This window comes from Alligator mississippiensis, chromosome 6 (genome assembly GCF_030867095.1).
Source record: "Alligator mississippiensis isolate rAllMis1 chromosome 6, rAllMis1, whole genome shotgun sequence".
Taxonomy (NCBI): domain Eukaryota; kingdom Metazoa; phylum Chordata; order Crocodylia; family Alligatoridae; genus Alligator; species Alligator mississippiensis.
The window spans coordinates 35443557-35462220 of NC_081829.1; the positions used below are offsets into that span (position 1 = coordinate 35443557).

The 18664-nt window shown below is 40.8% G+C and overlaps 1 protein-coding gene across 4 annotated transcripts in view; it reads left to right on the top strand.

Moving 5' to 3' along the window:
* Positions 1-18664, top strand: part of LOC102560872 (pulmonary surfactant-associated protein D) — a 220315-nt gene that overhangs the window by 122218 nt on the left and 79433 nt on the right. For all 4 annotated transcript variants that reach the window (XR_009463011.1, XM_059729788.1, XM_059729787.1 and 1 more), the window contains one exon: positions 14982-15012. The gene's annotated coding sequence lies outside the window, so the exon portion shown is untranslated. The remainder of the gene's footprint in view (positions 1-14981; positions 15013-18664) is intronic.

An 18664-nucleotide genomic window follows, 5' to 3' on the forward strand; every position in this document is an offset into this window, starting at 1 on the left:
AAAAATTGACTTATCAATATTCAATCAAGCTACCTCATTTGTCCAAATGTCTGACTTCCTTTCTGGCAGACCTGAGTTAAAAAGCACTGTATAAGTAAATGGAGTTAAAATTGCATGTTCTCCTTTTAAACAGAAATTAAATCAGTGTGCTCCTAATATCATCTTAAACACTATAGTTTAGTAATAGTAAAATAATGTACAGTGGCGGATGTAATATTACAAAGTGTTAGTTTTCATTAAATGTCTGCTTTTGGCACCCACGGAAGAGTGAATTCAATATTTCTCTGGGAAAATGTGGGAATGGCAGGTACAGTCTCCATATACCTTTTGGTATTAAAATTACATTTTGCTGATTCTGCTGCTTCACTTTGTAAAATTTATGGGGTTTTATAACATGCAAGAGAGGCTACTTCCCAGAATCCAAATTTTAGTGTGCCAATTGCTATATAATTTCCAATATCATCTCTCCTTGTGTCTTTTGTATCACTGCTTTTCCAGTGTAAAAATCATAAAACATCCTTGTGAATATGCAGAGCAACAATCATGTTGTAATTTTCAATATTGCCTCTTAACTAACCTTAATCAGACATCCTGACTTTACTCATGTGTCTCATTGGCTTGGTTTTGGAAACAGAAGTATCAGTTATTCAAAGGTTGTAACAATGTTTCCTCCCTATTACGTAATAGCAAAGTATAACAGCACACCACCTCAAAGTATAGTCACAGTGAAAGTGCCCAGGCTGTTTTTCAAAAGAGACTGGAGATGTTTGGGTGTCCATCTTGATATACTTTCAACGGTTCTAATTTGTATAGGTTACAAACATTGCTGCATAGCTACAAGGGATGTTTCCAGTAGTCTTCTTATTGAAAATGACTTCCTTTAATCTTCTAGGTAGCAGACAGGGATCCACAACCTCCAGACTTCTTGTAATATTTCTATATATCACTATACGCTCTCATTCAATCACTGCCCACTGATAGCGATGCTTCTGTGTGCACTGTGGCCATTTTTCCACCCCAAGGCCAAAAAAAAAGCTCACATTTGGCCCTAATATCAATCTGTAAGACGCTAAGCAATTTTAGCTGAAACATCACAGCATTCAGCCTTATTCAACCCATAATATGAAATCTTCCTAGTAGATTGTCTCTGAGACTCAGAATTTCTACAGCAGTGGTCTAAGTCATTTTGGCAAGTAAGGAACTTTCAGCATTTCCATGCACTGAACTTATTTTCAGAGATTTAAAAATTAGAGGTTTTTTAATTCTCTGAGGTTTGTAGTTGCTCCTTCTGCAATTTCAAAGGTATTGTTGGATCAGTTATACACTAAGGAGCAACATCTAATGGTAAAACTTGTTTTTGAAGCACAAGCATCACAGAGAAGTACAGAGGTTTAAGCTTAATTGTTGTATTGCCTGACTTTCAGCATTTGCTCCTTTCCAACCATTTTGTTGCATTAATGGTAGTTATTTATATTCATATTTTGCATGTTAGCCATGAGAAATATAGATTGCTCTTGATATATGATATTTTTTCTTGCTGCAAAAATAACAGCCAGGCATAGAATTTTTTTTTTTTTATATCACACATTTCTTTATTCTGGTAAAACTGCCAGCAATGCCAGTGATTGATTTATATTGTAGATTTCTTCCCCAAGTTTTAACTTTACAAATTATTAAGTATTTATTTCTGAAAATGACTCAAAGGCATATATAAAAATGACCAAATACTCTATCATGTAACCACATGACAAATGTCATGGCTATATCTAGGCCTTTTAGTCTTCTATTTAAAATAACTTATTTGTAGTTTCATGATGAAATATCACCAGCAGCAGAATAGCAATGTGGCCAGGTGCTTAGGGCATAGGGGCATTATCTTTTAGTTGCCACTTTGTCACCAGCATGATCATAGTCATGCAGCTGCCAGTGATAGCCATTTTTTACATACCTTCCCCCCCCATGCCCAAGTCAGCACTGGGGGCTGTTAACCCAGTTGTGCTACCCACTGAATACTAGATTGTTAAAATAATCCTAAAGAAGAAAGGAGGGGAAATAATTTAAGATATTGCCAAAGCCCATTAAAAATCCTGAGAAATTAAGAGAGCAATTTAAAGCACCTGGACAATTTATGAGTCAAGCAGTAATTATAGATGGTCTTCTTGGAAGACAAATATTTAATATACATCATCATAGAGATTATCCCTTGTCAGGGCTAGATCCACTACCACCTGAAGTCTGTGATTTGTTCCCATTGTCTTCAGTGGGCCTGGGCTCTAATTTTTCAAGTAGCAAATTAACATAATCATGTTAAAAGATTTTTAGTTCTCAAAAATCAACTCTAGAAAAGAACAAGATAGGGGTGATGTTATGTTATGTTATTGATCTGAATATAGGTCATAAAAACTGTAAATTTCTCCTTCTAAACAGTTGCTCTTGAGCCTTGAGGAACCACTTCAAAAAAGTACTTAAGCCCACAGCTAATTTTAAGTGGATGAGTAATTTGTTAGAGTCAGCAGGCTTACTTACATGATTTCAGTTCAGTACATGGGATATATCTGATTAAATTTTTTGTAGGAAATGTTTTCAGTGCAATATGTACAGCTGGGTCTACTAAAAGAGTACACCTATTTCTTCAAATAGTTTTGGCCAAAAGCTGGAAAAACAGGGGGGAGGAATCCATATATTTTATTTTGACATTTTCAAACTAAAATTTTGTCATTTAAATTTTTTAAAATTATTTTTTAAGTGAAATGTTTTGATTTTTCATTTCAAAGCAGAGTCTTGTTTTTAAAATTACATTATTAATAATAAGGTTTTGAGTGTTTTGTTTCCATAAAACCAATATTTTTTCTAATATATTTTTTCAGGTCCAGCAGCAAACTTAAAAATATCAGTTCTCATTTTCTAATAGTTTTTTAGTTATTTTGCTGAACTGGGGTCTTTAGATATAATCATTAAAGTAATCTTTAGGGAAGCATAAAGTTCCATGGCAATACTCTTTCCATAACTTTCTGCTCATGAATAAAGTTCATCAAAATGCCAAAGATTGAGTCAATCAGAATTTGAAAAGGTGCTCTTTCTTACAAAATGTAACAATTGTCAAGAGAAATATGCAAAGAATCAATATTTTTGTTTCTTAAATAGAAAGAAATTCCAGTAACTGAAATTAATTTAGCTGCTGAATTATTTTTTTATTTTTGTGGTAGCTTGAGAATATGAATGTTACAAACTTTAAGGACTATTTTTCATAACTTTGTTCCTATACTGGAGATTGCAAACCCATGTTTAATAATTCCTGAGAGAGTCTTTAAACTCCTACTAGGAGTTTGATTTATGTCCTGTTATTCACTGATTCTTCAACAGCTTTGCCCTCCCCCTGCACCTGCACCTCTGCACCTCTTACCAAGGGCAGTTATTTTAAAATTTAATAAATCTAAGTTAGGTTTAAAAAAATTCATCCAAGATACAGTGGTCCATTCCAGTTTAAAAACTAAGTACAAACATTAATCCCAATTTCAAAGGACTAGAAGACAATGCCTCAGCTGACTTTAGAGTATGTACGCTGAAGGAAGAACACAAGGGAAAAAGAAAACAATGAATCCCATGGGGTGCCAACTTTTTCATCTTAGGTCACTGGCATCTCTTGGAAAATATCTCCAGAACCACCCCCCCCCAAACAAAACAAAAGACTGAAATGATGAGTATGTTTTAGGCTCAATGTCATGTTAATTATATCACTTGGTAGTCTCAGAATAACAGTATGTTATGTACCAACAAGGTTATTTTTTACAAACAGAATGTCAGAGCAAGAGCAAGAGAAAAATATAGCCTCAGTGGGTTAGATCCCCTCGTATATATTACCTGGGCTAGGGAATGTGGGGGCCGAGTATAGCCGGAATGGGGTCGCACCGATGGAGTGGAATTAGGCACAAATGCGTACTGGTTGAATTGAAAAGAACTTTACTTACAGACTGGCGTACAGGGACTTGCGTCGATGCACACAGTGTAGGCACGCTCCATACAGGTTACAAACAAAAGCTCCGTACAGGTTACAAACAAAAGAAAGAAACCGGGTGGCACACCGATGTTTTCCGAGCATGCAGGGTGCGGGGTACGTCGGGACGGTCGGCAACGGGGAGTGGTTGGTGGTTGATCAGGCCTCCAATTTTGCTCCAAGGTACACAGGAACTTGTTCCCAACGTACATGCGGAGTTCTCTGGCTTGGGTGGAAACTACCCAAGCTTTTATGCGGCTAGCGAGCCAATTGCTAGCCGCCGGGTATGAATAATTTACAATGAGCCAATCAGTAGCATGCATCCAAACAGTGCAGCTGCTAGTTTTGGCGGGAGCTGATCACTGCACCAAGGCTTTTCCTGCCGTAGCGAGGCATCCCTTGCACCGAGTACTTGCATTGTGCTAAGAATTCTGCTGTGTCGAGGCACTTTTAATTACTAAGCACAGACAGGGAAAGACATTACACGTAAACCAATTTAAGTGATCAGAAATTGGTTTAAACCTCTAACAGAACAGATGTTCAGTGAAATGGCTGAAACTGGTTTGAGATAAACCTGGTTGAATATAGTATCAGACTTAACTGATTTGGGTCAAACTGGTTTATGCAATGTCTATCCCAGACCCCTTGCTGGTTTAAGATAAACCAGACACCCGCAGCATCCTGGCATGCTCTCTGGGCTGGGTGGGGCTCTCTGCTCCACAGCAGGGCTGGCTCCTCCCCTCTTCCCCCTGGCTGCAGCTAGGCAGAGACTTGCAGGCACATCAGTGTCTGCCTGGCTTCTCCCTGCTAAGCAGGGATTATTTCCTCCTCCCCTCTGCCTTATGCAGACACCTCAGCTTTAGCTAGCAGACCATATGCTGGGTACAATCTATGCTGTTGGAGACGGCCAAGGCAGACAGGCTTTTTGGAGCTAATCAACAGGTACCTTACTGTCCTTCCTTGGAAAAGCTGTTTAAGAAGAGGTTTGGTCCCCCCACACCTCCCCCTCACCACTCCCTGCTAAGCAGAAATTCCTCCTCCCCCCGCCTTGCCAAGAGGTGTCTGTGTGTTAGCTAGCAGACCACAAGTAGAATTAACATGTAGCTGGTAATGTCCCCCTGTTGTTTTCTTAATGCAGCGATAAACACTGAGTTACAGGTGATAAATAGTAATCAATTCCCTGCTGGGCTAATCAGAGCATCCTGCTGGGGCCTGGCCAGGCCCCCCTTATCTCAGTGCTGTGGAAGGAAAGTGAGGGCTGCTCTAGTGCCCCCCAGCTTCTAGCCTGAGGCATTGCAGGTGTGTCCCTGCATGTACAGGATGTCCATGAGGTTAAAAAGTGATTTAACCTAGCCAGGTTAGACTAACCTGCAAATATTGAATCAATTCAGGCTCAGGCTCTTTGAATGTTTGTCTCTAGCTAAGATGACCTGGTAAAGTTTGCATGTATATCGTGCCTCCAACAGTTGCCACCTTGTCTTTAAAGAACCAAGTTTTTAAATCTCCCCTTTGTCACAGCATCCCTGAAAAAGTATAGTAGAAGCCGCAGAAGGCAACTTGCTTTTTAGTACTTGCAGTACTAGTGCAAGTACTAAAAATAGTGGTGAAACAGTTAGTGCAGCAATGTGACATTCTGTTATGTTCCTTCTCTCTCCAAAAGTCAGTTTTAGTTGGTGGGGCATGGAAAATCTTAAGAATTCTAGCAGCAGCTTCCTATTATATTTTACATGAAAGATTTTCTTATAATTGTTTATGAATTCAGAACTTTGCTGTTCCTGTAGCACATTTTAAAAATGTGGGCAGTAATCCCCACACTGTTGGTGGGTTTTATGCATGTCCTTTTTAAAAGACAAAATGGATCCCAGGATTCATTAAATCCATTCCTGGATTTAATATCAAACTAATGTTTTCATACAGGGCAAAGTGTTACATAAAGCAGATTTTGAAGGTTAACATCCAAATAAATGTAGCATTTTCAATCTTCTCTCAGTCTTTCTCTGCCCCCCCTCCAAGATGGTTATTTAAGTGAAGAACCTTTCAGTTTCATTATGCTGCTTTATATTAGCTTAGCTCTATGCCATGTTGTAATTTAATTTGATCCCACGCTGGAAGCTTCTAATGACTTGACCATCTGTATAGTGCATTCTTTTCTTTTTACGAATGTTAACATTTCATAATGTGAAATTAGCATTTTATGTTTAAAGTAATGTCTTCTATAATTAGATGATCATATAGCCTCAGGAGTAAGTAATATGGATCTAGGTGCCTTTCACCCCCATGTGCTGTCTTGGCTTTTGTTCAATTTATCTATATGTTATTGGGGTAAAATAAAGAGTAAGAACTGTATGATCAGTTGTGAGACCAGATTCCTATTAAGAATCAACACCTTTTCCCCAGAAATGAAGTTTGTACAGGATCATCCTTTCTATGATCCTGTCTAGTGACAACTGTTTGGTACCCCTGACCGCATATGACTATGCTATCTCAACAAGTTACCCAGTGATCTCAAAAATCACACATGATTTGCCCCATACCTTTATCCCCAAGTTTTAATTAATACTTCACATTTCTATAGCAGCCTTCAGCTGGATTGAAGACACCAAGTCACCTTGCAAGAATTATTTTATAATGGTAATTTGAAGACATAGCTAAGACACTTGCCCAAAGCCAGAGTCGGCCACTGGCAGAAATATGAGCCCAGCTTTCTCATGCTCTAAACAAGAGAACACAGGTTGAGGGTTCCTCCAGGCACCTAATAAAATATCTCATGAAAGAAACTAATAAACTCACTACAGTTTTCTTTCTATCATGCAAAATGAGCACAGTAATGAGAAGAGAATATTAAAATCTTAAATAGAGCTGTATTTACAACGTAATGTATACCTTTAAAAATAAATCTGCTTGGAACTTTTATATGGAATTTAACTTTACAAGGTACTGGTAATTTCTGTATAATTATGTAAAGATAAAAATTGGGGGTGGGAAAAGGGAAGACTGGCATTTTTTGACAGTGTCTATTGTGAGAGTATCCATGGGCTCATTTGGAAATGCACCAAGGTTAATATAAGCACTTTAAAATATAGTGCATATGTAGCCATATGGGAGTAGGTGAGCCTGCTAGCTGGAAGAGATAAAGAGCTCTGTTTCAAGACTGAAAGTCACTAGAAGAGTGTTTCAGTGCAACAGACTGTGTGAGCCTTGGGAGGTGTTAGTGAGGAAGACATGTGTGCCTATCCCCAAACACAGAATGCAAGCCAGCAATTGATGGGAAGATGAATTATGCTGTGTTCCTAATTTGATGACTTGCCATTCTAGCTTTAGCTGAGAAAGATCTAGCCCTGCTTTTAATTCTAAATCTTCTTTACTTTTTTGGATTTTCTGTACTTTTCATTAAATAATAATAATGATAACAGAAATAGATTGATTTTGGCCTGTTTGACAGACACCAGTTAAACCTTTTTTTCTTTTTTTTGGTCTCCAGTGCTACCATTGAAAACCTCAATTATATTTGCATGTAGTTTTGAACACTGGCCACCATTCAATTACACAGGGCACAACTACACATGCAATTCATTTAAAGCAGTAAACTCTGGTTAATATTGTCAAATATTGCACTGGAGTTTATTGCTCCTGGGCTCTGCATTTCAACACACACCCAGGGCCAAAGCACGTTGAGCCAGGACAGAGCAGCCCCAGCTGGCAGGAGGTCCCAGGGGGTCAGCCTGCCAGCCTGAGGATGCTCTGACCCAGCTCAGCATACTGCCAAGGGGCTGGCTGGGACACAAGGGTGGTTCAGTATGGGGCTAGGCAGCAAGCAGCACTCACACTGAAGTATCCTAGTGCCCCACCAACCCCCATCAGCATCTACACGTCCTTTGCTGTGCACTGAAAAACTCCGCTGCAGGATAGTTCTGCATCTCAGCAGTAAATGTCTCATGTAAAGCCCATAGTGCTCTGCATCTGAATGTCTGCTGCTGTTGAACTAGAGTATAGCTCCACTTATGGTCTATTTTGCCTGGCATGAGACCATTTTGAAATATTTGTTCCATACTATGCTTTTCACTGAGTTCTCAGAGTCTCTCCTAAGAACACAATCCTTTGTGATGCTGAGCTGACTGGAAGTATAGAGTACTGTGTGTCTGACACCCCTGGTTTGTTTTGGGATCTGGAATTTGTAGATTTTAATATGTCTCTTTTTATAGCATCACATAGACAAGTATGTTTGCTGTATAATATTGATAAAGACCTTCTCTTTGAGAACTTACATCCCACCTCAAGTACAATTACACATTTCATAGATTTCATACACATTAGGGCTGGAAACGACCTTGGAAGATCATTGAGTCCAGCCCATTGCCCGAGGGGCAGGAAGTCATCTGAGATCATAGGATCCCAGCACGATAAGCATCTGTATTTCTCTTGAAGATGTTCAATGTAGGTACTTGAACCACCTCTGGTGGCAGGCTATTCCAAACCTTGGGGGCTCAGACAGTGAAGAAATTCTTCCTTATGTCCAGCCTGAAATGTTCTTGCAGGAGTTTATAGCTGTTTGACCTTGTCATCCCTTGGGGCGCTCTGGTAAACAATTGTTCCCCCAGATCCTGGTGAACACCCTTGATAAATTTATAGGTGGCCATCAGATCGTCCCTGAGCCTGCGCTTTTCCAGGCTGAGAAGTCCCATAGCTCTCAGCCTGTCGTCATAAGGTTTGTTTTCCTGACCTCTGATCATGTGCGTGGCTCTTCTCTGGACTCTCTTAAGCTTCTCCACATCCTTTTTGAATTGTGGGGCCCAAAACTGGACACAGTACTCCAGCTGAGGCCTCACCAAGGCCGAGTACAATGAGAAAATGACATCCTGGGATTTGCTTGAGAAGCATCTATGGATGCAAGCCAGCATTTTGCTCACTTTACTAGCCACAGCATCACATTGAAGGCTCATATTCATCTTGTGGTCAATCATGACCCCCAAGTCCCTTTCATCCGTTGTGCTAACCAGCATAGCACTGCTGAGCCTATAAGGATGCTGCAGGTTTTTCCTCCCAAGGTGGAGAACCTTGCATTTTTCAGTGTTAAACACCATTAGGTTCTTGTCCGCCCTTTCCTGAGCCTGTCAAGTTCAGCCTGGATCACCCTCCTGTCCTCAGGTGCGGATGCTTTACCCCAGAGTTTGGTATCATCCGCGAACTCCCAGTCCACTTCTGACTCCAATATCCACATCATTAATGAAGATGTTGAACAATATAGGTCCAAGGACAGAGCCTTGGGGGACCCCAATGGTCACAGGGCACCATGATGATTGACTTCCTTCAGCCACCACCCTCTGGGTCTGACCATGGAGCCAATTCCCCAGCCAGCAGATCGTGGTGGACCGAGGTCGCATTTGGCCGGTTTTGCCAAGAGGTGTTCATGGGATACCATGTCAGTTTACTTGAATTAACTTTTTAAAAAGTATCCTCCTTTCACTGTGGCAGTGTAAAGGTACTTCTCTTGTTTTGTTAATAAAAACACCATTAGGTTAAGCAGTTATAATGGCCCCCTATTTTTCATATCAGCCAATTACAGGTCTCATATGTGACTCATCATTGCATATATGTATGCATAATTGGTGTTTTATACTTAATGTTTAGCTGAAAAGAGGCTCCTTTTTTTTCTTCCCAATGGGGGAAGGTTGAGAAAGCTTGACACCTTTTATTTCATTTAAGTCTTGTAAAAATTCCTCAAACACTTTTTTTGTGTTTAGCTAATTAAAGCTACGAAGTGCCATATTAATTTTTTTTTTTTTTTTTAAGGAAGGGAGGACTTAAATTTAAGAAGTGTGAGCATTTGTAACAAGGAGCCTGGCTCCTGTTACTTGAGAGGAAACTGCAGCATAGTGACCTGGCGCAGGGAAAGCCAACAGCTAGCAGCTAGCTGAGTTGTAGCCAAAAGCCAACAGTAACAGGCACAAGGGACAGATAATTCAGGTTGCTCAGGGGCAAAGAGCTGCAAACCATAGATAAGCAGCCACAAACTCAGGCAGAAAGGTCCTTAGGGTCAGAATGAGCATGCCTGTGATGGCTGCTGAGCCACCTGACCAGAAGGGAACAGGGCTTAATGTGTATATAAGCTCAGGGCCTGGGTCTCCAGAGTAGGAGGGGCCAAGTGAACTCCTAGCTGGCATCAGTGTTACCTTGGGAGAAGGAAACAGAACGCTGCTGGCTAGCAGAAGAATTTGACCCAGGATAAGGGGAAGCCTTGTTGTACAGACAGGAAGTCACTGTTTATGTTCAGACCCAGAGTGGGTTAGTTGGTGTTATAGCCAGAGGTATTATTCCTTTGCTGTAGTTTATACTGGTGGTTTGGGCTTGGGACTAATAGGGGTGATACCTAGGTCCCAGCCAGGGCTGATGCCACAAGAGTGTCTGGAACTCTGCCAAGGGCAAGGGGCTCAAGACAGATTGGGCTTGAGCATTATAAGGTGACAGCCTAGAGAAGGACTGCAGCCGAGCACAACTCGAGCCTGGATAAGACAGGGCCAGGCACTCAGGCAGAGCTGAAGCAGGCTCAGCACCCAGAGCAGGGTGGAGACAGGGCCAGGGGACTCAGGACTACATAATTAAAATAAGAGCTGGTGCCCAGAAGTCAGGTCCAGTACAGTGGGCCGGGACTAGAAGGCCCAGATAGAGAAAGAAAAGGAATGGAGGTCAATAAGGCCAAAGGCACAGTAACACTTGAGAGGCATGGGCACAGCTGTAGGGAAGGTTCAGAGGCCATGAATAGCTGTTAAGGCTGCAAGTACTCAGAGGGGCATGAGTGGGCCGAGAGGGCCCACCAGGTGCAAAGTAGGGCTAAGACCAGTGGGGTCCAGGTGGGACCAGCTGTTTGTCAGAAAAACTGAGTGCTCATTCTACGATCCTTAGGCAGCCTCCCTTTCTAACATTCAGTAGTTTCAGCAAGGCATGGTAGGTGATAAGAAGGGGAGGGTACCCTAGAATCAAAGCATGGGAAGGGTTGCAAGGCCACTGGGGGAAACATGGCCACCCCTGGAACCGAAAAATTGCCACAGCTTTGCAAATGCTTTACGATTTTGAGGACCCTCAATCCCCAATACCAATAACACCTACAAGGGTTGAAAAAGCTCAGTAATCCTCTGAATTAGGACCAGAAAGGGCTACCTTTAGAGGAGTTGCACTAGGCACATCTACATAAGATGCTACAACACATTAGTGTTGGGAAAAAACTGCAGTGACAGTACTGCACAGTAATGCTGGTTACTGCTTAGTCATTTAGTACCTGCTTATGAATAAGCTGTACGTGTAGACGAGGCCAGCATAATCTTTTGACCTGATCTAGCCATATTGCTCAGTGAATAAAATTTAAGTCTAAAAAATCCAAAGCAAATATACCCAGAGCTTGGACGTGGGTATTTCATATCACAAACCACTTCTTTCTCAACCAGTCTGTAGAATCAGAGCCCTTATTCTTCTGTTGAATTTTTTCAATGGATAAAACTTTCATTGAAAATAATTCAGCAGTTCTGATTGCAGTCTATTACAAAGAATGTTAGACTTTAATTCCATTCCTTCATTTAAAAATATCCTTATGTCCCTTCTTTTACTGCCATTATTATGGATTTTGTCTTTATTCATTGAAAGATACTTTAATAAAATATGGTATCTGCAACTTCCTCCTTTTACTTTCAAATCTTAAGTTTTTCAAATGAAAGTGACCTATCTCCTTGTGATTACTACTCTAAATATTTAATCTGAGAATGCATAGTATAATATAATTCTATAGATAGATAAAATATAGCATTTAATTTTGTACATAGTTGCTTTTATTATGTACATTCAAATGAACACAATGCATTTATCAGTTGATAAGGTGTCAAGCAGGTGGAATATCTAAGTTCTTTGTTTGATATAAAAAAGATCACTGACTTTTCTAAAAAAAACCAAACCACTGTTGGCAGCCCTCTTCTTTATAAATATAGGGTCAGATCTGCAGCTGTTTAAACTGCTGTTTAAAACTGCTGAATCTCTATTGCCTTCACCAAAGCAACTGATTTACATCTTCACTAAGGTTTTAGGCCAACATGGAGAATGTCCATGCAATTGATTGGCTAGAATTTCACCTCTTATAGTCCGATGAAAGCCTAGACAAAGATATGTATCTGGGAATTCCTTTCGAATGTAGTCAAGTATATATCCTTGTGACGTTGATGGACCTCACGTCCGGTAACACTCTTCGTCAGGTAGTCCCTCCTCCTCGTCCCGCCTGCCACGACTTCGATGTTATGGGTGATTCAAGGAGGGGTTCAGTGGAGTTTTTCTACCTGAGGGGTTTCCCCGACGCAGGTGTACTCACAGTTGAGGTGTGCCGTTGTTCCACGGGGCTCCACCACCCCTACACCCCGTCCACTCGCCAACCGGTCACTTGCGGGTGAGATGGTACCTCGCCGCTATTTGCCGGCCTGTCGGCCAGTAGGTGCTCCTGACCGTAGGGAGATAGGCTGATGGTTGCCCTCAGTCAGCCTGCCTTAGGGTCCTGCTGATCCCTGCCACTGGCTTGGGTCTTCTCCCTTTTTCCTTCCCTGGTTTTAGAAATAATATTCTTCCGGGATGGGGAGGCTTCCTGGAACAATGTTTTGGCCCTGGCAATCTCCCAGGACCACTCCTTCTGCCCCTGCCAAGGTGCCTGTTTCCTGCTTCAGCTATTGAGCTGAAGCAGAGCCGCTTGTCCAAAGTGTTTGCTCCAGGGGAGCCGCAGCACCACCGGCGTGCTGCCTGTCTCCTCTCTCTCTCTCCCTGGCTCCCCCCCTGCCACAGGGTTTGCTGGGGTTTTTAAACTTCCTGGGCCTGCCGCTGCGGCTGCCGCGATTGGTGCAGCTGCTCCCCTTGCCGGGAACAGCTGTTTGAACAGCTAGGGTAATGCTGGCTTGCGCGACCGTAATGGCGGCTGCGGCTGCTGCTGCGGTCCTGGCTCCGACGCCGCCGTCCCTCCCAAGGGTGAGTAGTTCAGCCCGGGGCTTTCTTGAGAAGGTGCTACTGCCCTCCAATCCTCTTTGTGCCCTTCCTGCGCCTGTGACAGTGGCACGCCGCCGTCACAATCCTTAAATTTCTTTCAGTAGGAGAAACACCAGAGGGCTAAACACAACATGTAGGTATTCTACACGCTGAACTTAATTCTTAGAGTTTGTCTTTATCAGAGAATAATAATACACTGGAATGGGACCTTGAAAACTTGTGTTAAAGATATGCTATTGAGCACAACTTCACAGTCAGTGTACACAAGGAGACATGTTTAACTCCTTACCTCAACTAGGCTTTACTCCTACTCAGTGAGGGCAGCTATAGATAAAAAAAATATTTCCTAGCTGCCATTGTCCTTTGCAGACCACTCTTCTTCTGCTGAGGTACTTATCAATGGAGTGTCCTTCAAAATGGATTTCCCTGCAAGAAATCTTTTGCAGTCTGCCAACTTTTCATTGTACAAGTGACCTGGGAGCATGTCAGGCCATCCTGAGTTCCTTTTCCAACCCTAATGACTCTAACTCCATAGTTCCTGGGAAACCTAGAATTCAGGTTGCCTTTTTGTACTCATAAGTTTTGTGTCATAATACATGAGTCATTGAAATTTGAATTACTGGCCAATTAAAATACTGTAATAACTAAGTTTGAGCTATGCTGATAGATGTGAACTATTCTAAAAAGTGTGATATTTTCTGAACAAATATGCTTAAAAAATATGGGTAATAACTGCCATTACATATTAGGATTATTCAAAATCATTCCTCTTAACTTTAATGCCTTTTTTTGCCATCTGAAAGAGAAAGGTAGCCAAAATCTTGAAATGAGTCTTTAATTTACACTTCAGCTGACTGAGTGAATTTATGTCTGAATTAACTGATAGATGATATTTTATGTAGAATTCTACAGGACCTGCTGTAAAAAGTGAGCAACTAATAAGTATGTCCATTAAGACAACCCCTGAGGTATTTGCAGTGATGGATCCCAGAACTGAGAATGGAGGATGTAGCCTGACCCCCTTAACCCTGTGGTGTGATCCTGGATGCAAGTGATCACTACTGGTCAGCACAAGGGCTGGCTGGAATCTCTGCTTTCCTATGGTTCTGGAGGTGCCAGGGGATGAGTGCTACTGTCATCACACCCCTTCCCCCCAAGTTCAGCAACAGAGGAAAAGTGGGGGGATGAATGGTGGTGGGGCTCAGCCCCATTTTCTCATGTTTCAGGAGCCCAGAGGCTAAGCATTGTTCCGTGTATGCAATTTTCCCCTGCTGCTGAATTCAGCCACTGATGGTGGGTGGGTGCTAAGGAGGAAAGGAAAGCAACAGCAGTGCTCATCCCCTGGGCTTGAGCTGTATGAAAATGAGCTCCAACCAGATGCCATGTCAAACAGCTGGTGAGCCCAGAGCTCACAGCACATGGCACACAGCCAAAGGGGATGTGACCATGGCACCAATTTGCCCCTGGGTATTACTATTTATGCAGTGTTTTGGCTTGGCATTCATTCAGGACTTGTCTTCACTATAAAAATTAGCACCAGGTTCTCTCCTCCCAAGCTACCCACATTGTGAAACAGCACTGGATCCTGGACTGATCAGTAGCTGATGAATTATGCAAGTTAATATAAACCATGCCTCTGGCTGTAACCCCACTGTATTATTTGCTCTAGCATCAGCAACAATAGAGTTTTTGTTTCAAGCCCAGCGTAAATCAAGCTAGAATATTTCTGTGTGGATGTTAGCAAAGCTGTGGATAATGATCAAGGTATCATTTAAACTAACAGCAGTAAAGAGAACCATCTGATAAATTCCTGTTGAAGTTTATCCGAGTGAGGGCTGATGTAGAAATGAGGAGTTGATTCCAAGTTTAAACAATTCATCCAAAATATTTTCAACGTGGCTGAGCAAGTATTTGAATGTATGTAGCCTTTGAATATTTTCAAGGCATTAACTGATTTTTTTATTTCTCTTCTCCTTTCTAGGTAGGAACTTCCAACTTCCTATATCCCACTGGTAATTTTTTTTCATATTTCCCCCTGTGGCTACAGGTAATGTGATAGAATGCTTAATGTACTCATGTTTTTATGAATTACAGTATCAGGCTCATGAGTGTGGGCAATCTCAGAATAGGCTGTTCTTTCATTTTATTATATTCTATATATTTAAAAAACCCAGTGAAATCCACAAGTGCCTATTTCTGTTCACACACAAAATTATGAAGGAGAGCTATAGATGGTTAGAAGGTGGTGGAGACTCAAGTGTTAAAAAATGAGCTGAAGGTGTTGAATAAATATAGCAGTGCCTTATCAGCCTTAAGATAGCAGAGCCCTACATCTTAATGTTAGCACAGAGTTTTCATTTCAGAAGCTGCTGTACTGGTTCTAATTCATTTTTAATGGCTATCTTTATTTTGGAGCATTTAGAATATAGTGTAAATTATCCACATAGTAGCTTATATCAGTTTTTCTGGTATGGATGGAAAGCTACCTGCAGTCATATAACTAAGGGTTTGGGGCAAGGAGGCACCAGCCCCAAGCACTGACTTGGGGGTGGGGTGTGTAAAAACAGGAGCTGCCATGGGTGCACAAGTACCCAGCTCCACCTTTAACTACCTGAATATTTTTTCCTGACTCCCTCAAGTTTTGCAAAGAAAGGTCCCCTCTTTTTGTAGTTTTCACCAAGCCTCTATGTTACCTACTCTTTCCCTACCACCTCCCAAAGAACAGGAGAGAGGGAAAAAGTAACAAAGAATGAATATATATTACAACATTGTAAAAGACACTCAAATGTGTTTTTATCATTTCAACTTCTATATGATCTCTTTCTTCTATCAGGTGCATGCCCATTGATGAAATGAATAAAACTGGTACACATTTAATTTTCCTTAGTGCTTGGCTAGCATGCACAGTTCTTCCATTGTCCCCTTTTCTAGCATTAAAGTGTAGGTGGTGAGAGGTAATAGTAACTGTTTTATTATCTCCCAGACCCCAGCTTGCTTCAGGCATAAGAGGTAGAGAGCTAGTGACAGTATCACCTATAACAATTAGATGATGAGATTCCCAGTGAATACCTTAAAATGCTTGTCAGAACATGCATTTTGTTAATAGTAATAGTGTGCTTCAGAATACTGCAATTAAGCTGCTTTGCTTCTAAAAGCTGTTTATGGTTTTTAGATTATCTGACATCTTCATGAAACTGTTTAGTACCCATGGTTACCAAATATGTCTCATGCAGTAACACTGTTCTGGTGCTTCATATATTGTATCGTATTAGCAGATTTTCCTTTTTCTTACAGTAATTTCCTAGCATCAAACCTCAAAGGTATAAATAATAAAATCTTCTCCAAATCTTAATATTCAGAAATGTCATTAACCCCTTAATTATTTCATATGCTTGCAGTGGGCCCCACTTAATATAAATGCTTATCTCTGGGATATTTGCATTCAACAGAGGACATGAAATTATGAGAGAATACGTAGCCTCAAAATGATTTATGTAGCACCAGGAATAGGTATAATGTAGGAGTTCCTATGTGGTTGGCAAACAACTTTCAGCCTAATAGGCGGCTACATGACTGAGTCAGAAATAGGAAAGACATCTGAGTCACAAAATTTAGCCTTTGTTATAAATTAATATATGCTGTGGCTTCTATCGCATATGCCAGTGTGGTTGTCTAGTGATACTATTTGTTTAATAAGAAACATTTTATTTATTCTGGCTTCTTATTTGCTGTTTTCAGTGCAATATTAAACAGACACTGAGGTGATATGCATATTGATTCCCTGTGGTATAAAGGATGCATCTACTCAGTGAAAAGATAGTTACTCACAAATGCCTTCAGCATTAAACAAAGTCCTATGTGAAGGACTGCAGATGAAGTTGGATATGTGTTGACACATACAACACAGGCATCTTTCAGTTTTTTCTTTGTCCATTTTTTCCTTCATCTTACATCCTTCTGCACTCTTTGTCTTCTCCGCCCTTTCAATGTCTTCTCTACTGTTCAGTCTTTCCTCAGCCCTGCCTACCTGATTTTCATCTCTTTTCCTGTCTTGCATGTTAAGGAAAAAATAAGTGTTTATGAACTAGTCTAAGTTATTTCAGCTTCTTCCTTACGTTCTTCTGAGAATCCCAGCTGATGCAGTATATATATATATATATATATATATAATTAATTCAAGTAGCAAAAGCCAATATGACACCCATATGTGTGAGTAATTAGCAGGTATAGTCCAATTACCATCTGAAGTGGGTAATGTCTTGGCGCTAATGGGCCATTAGGATGAGTGGGCATTACAGTCTCAGCAACTTCTTTTGTGTCAAAATATTGTCCTGGGCATTTTCTCTTTTTTCTGCTGACAGCATAGCCTGAAGCAAATTCTTGGCTAACCAAGGAATCTACCTGATCCAATTTTTCTCAGGAGTAAATCCTAAATCAAACGGAAGCTATGGGGTAAAGGAACTGTTTGGAGCAAGTGTATTTCAGGAATGTAGCTAAATCATCCATGGCTTATTTTGCTTTCCTTATTTTCCTTGTTTTTAAATAAAAGCTTACAGGAATCCATTCAATTCAGTAGAGAGCTGCAAAACTGTAATGTGCATCATCTTATGCAGTATTTATTCTATTATTGCAATTTATCTCCTCCTTTCAGATCAGTAAATATTATAACTGGATAATATTTTGAAATGCCTATTGCTCAACGTTACTTTCCAGCAAATATAAATAAATAGTATGTATAGAATTTTATCTTCTGGAAATGGATCCATGTTTCATTTCCTCATTCTCTCCTAAGCACTGCATAGGGACTAATAAGTTCAGTGGTGTTATTTACCAATAGGTCAAAATTAACTTTCTATTCACTGTTTGTAATTTATGCTGCCTTCAGGGACTGGAAGATTGATGTAGGAAGAAAGAGTGATTAGTGCTCTGGACCCTTATCTGACAGTGAGATAGTTGCTGCCTCTGATCCTGGCATGGCCTTTCTCACACCTCACTGCGTTCTAAGCAGCTGGCTTTTTATGGGAAACAGTAGAAGTGGACCCATGCCACTTACTTGCTGAGGATGGGGAAATGGGGATTAAAGAAGGGGGTGAGAGAGGGCTATTTGTTGTGATGCCACAAAGGCCATTATACATGGGAATTCGGAGGATTCTTCCCTTTCTTCTTTGATGCTTGTCTATGTCTATCCCAACCATGTGGGATATCACCCACAGAAATCCATGGCTGACACATTTTGGGGCCATCAGAGGTACAGTATCACTTCAACACTTGGATAACCAGAAAATTTAACATGACTAAAGAAAGAGGAAGGAGGGGCATTTCAAGATGCAGGGAAAGCACTTTGCCATGGTCACAGTAAATGAAATACTCTTGAGCCCTAATGCATTTCCTAATCTTGTATCCATCATATGAACAACACATGGAGACAGATCAATGTGAGCAAACCTAAGCAGGCTATGAATGGCATATTCAAGTAGTAAAATTCAGTAAATAAATGCTAAAGGCATTTCTCATGGTGTTACAATGCACTGATAGTGGTTTTGATTGTAGTGACCTTCCTAATTGTTTGAGATTAACAACTCCTTAGATTTTATGGTTACTGTTAGGCTAAGACTACAAGTGACGTGGACTGAGCTGAGAGTTAAGTGGACTGAGCAAAGTAAG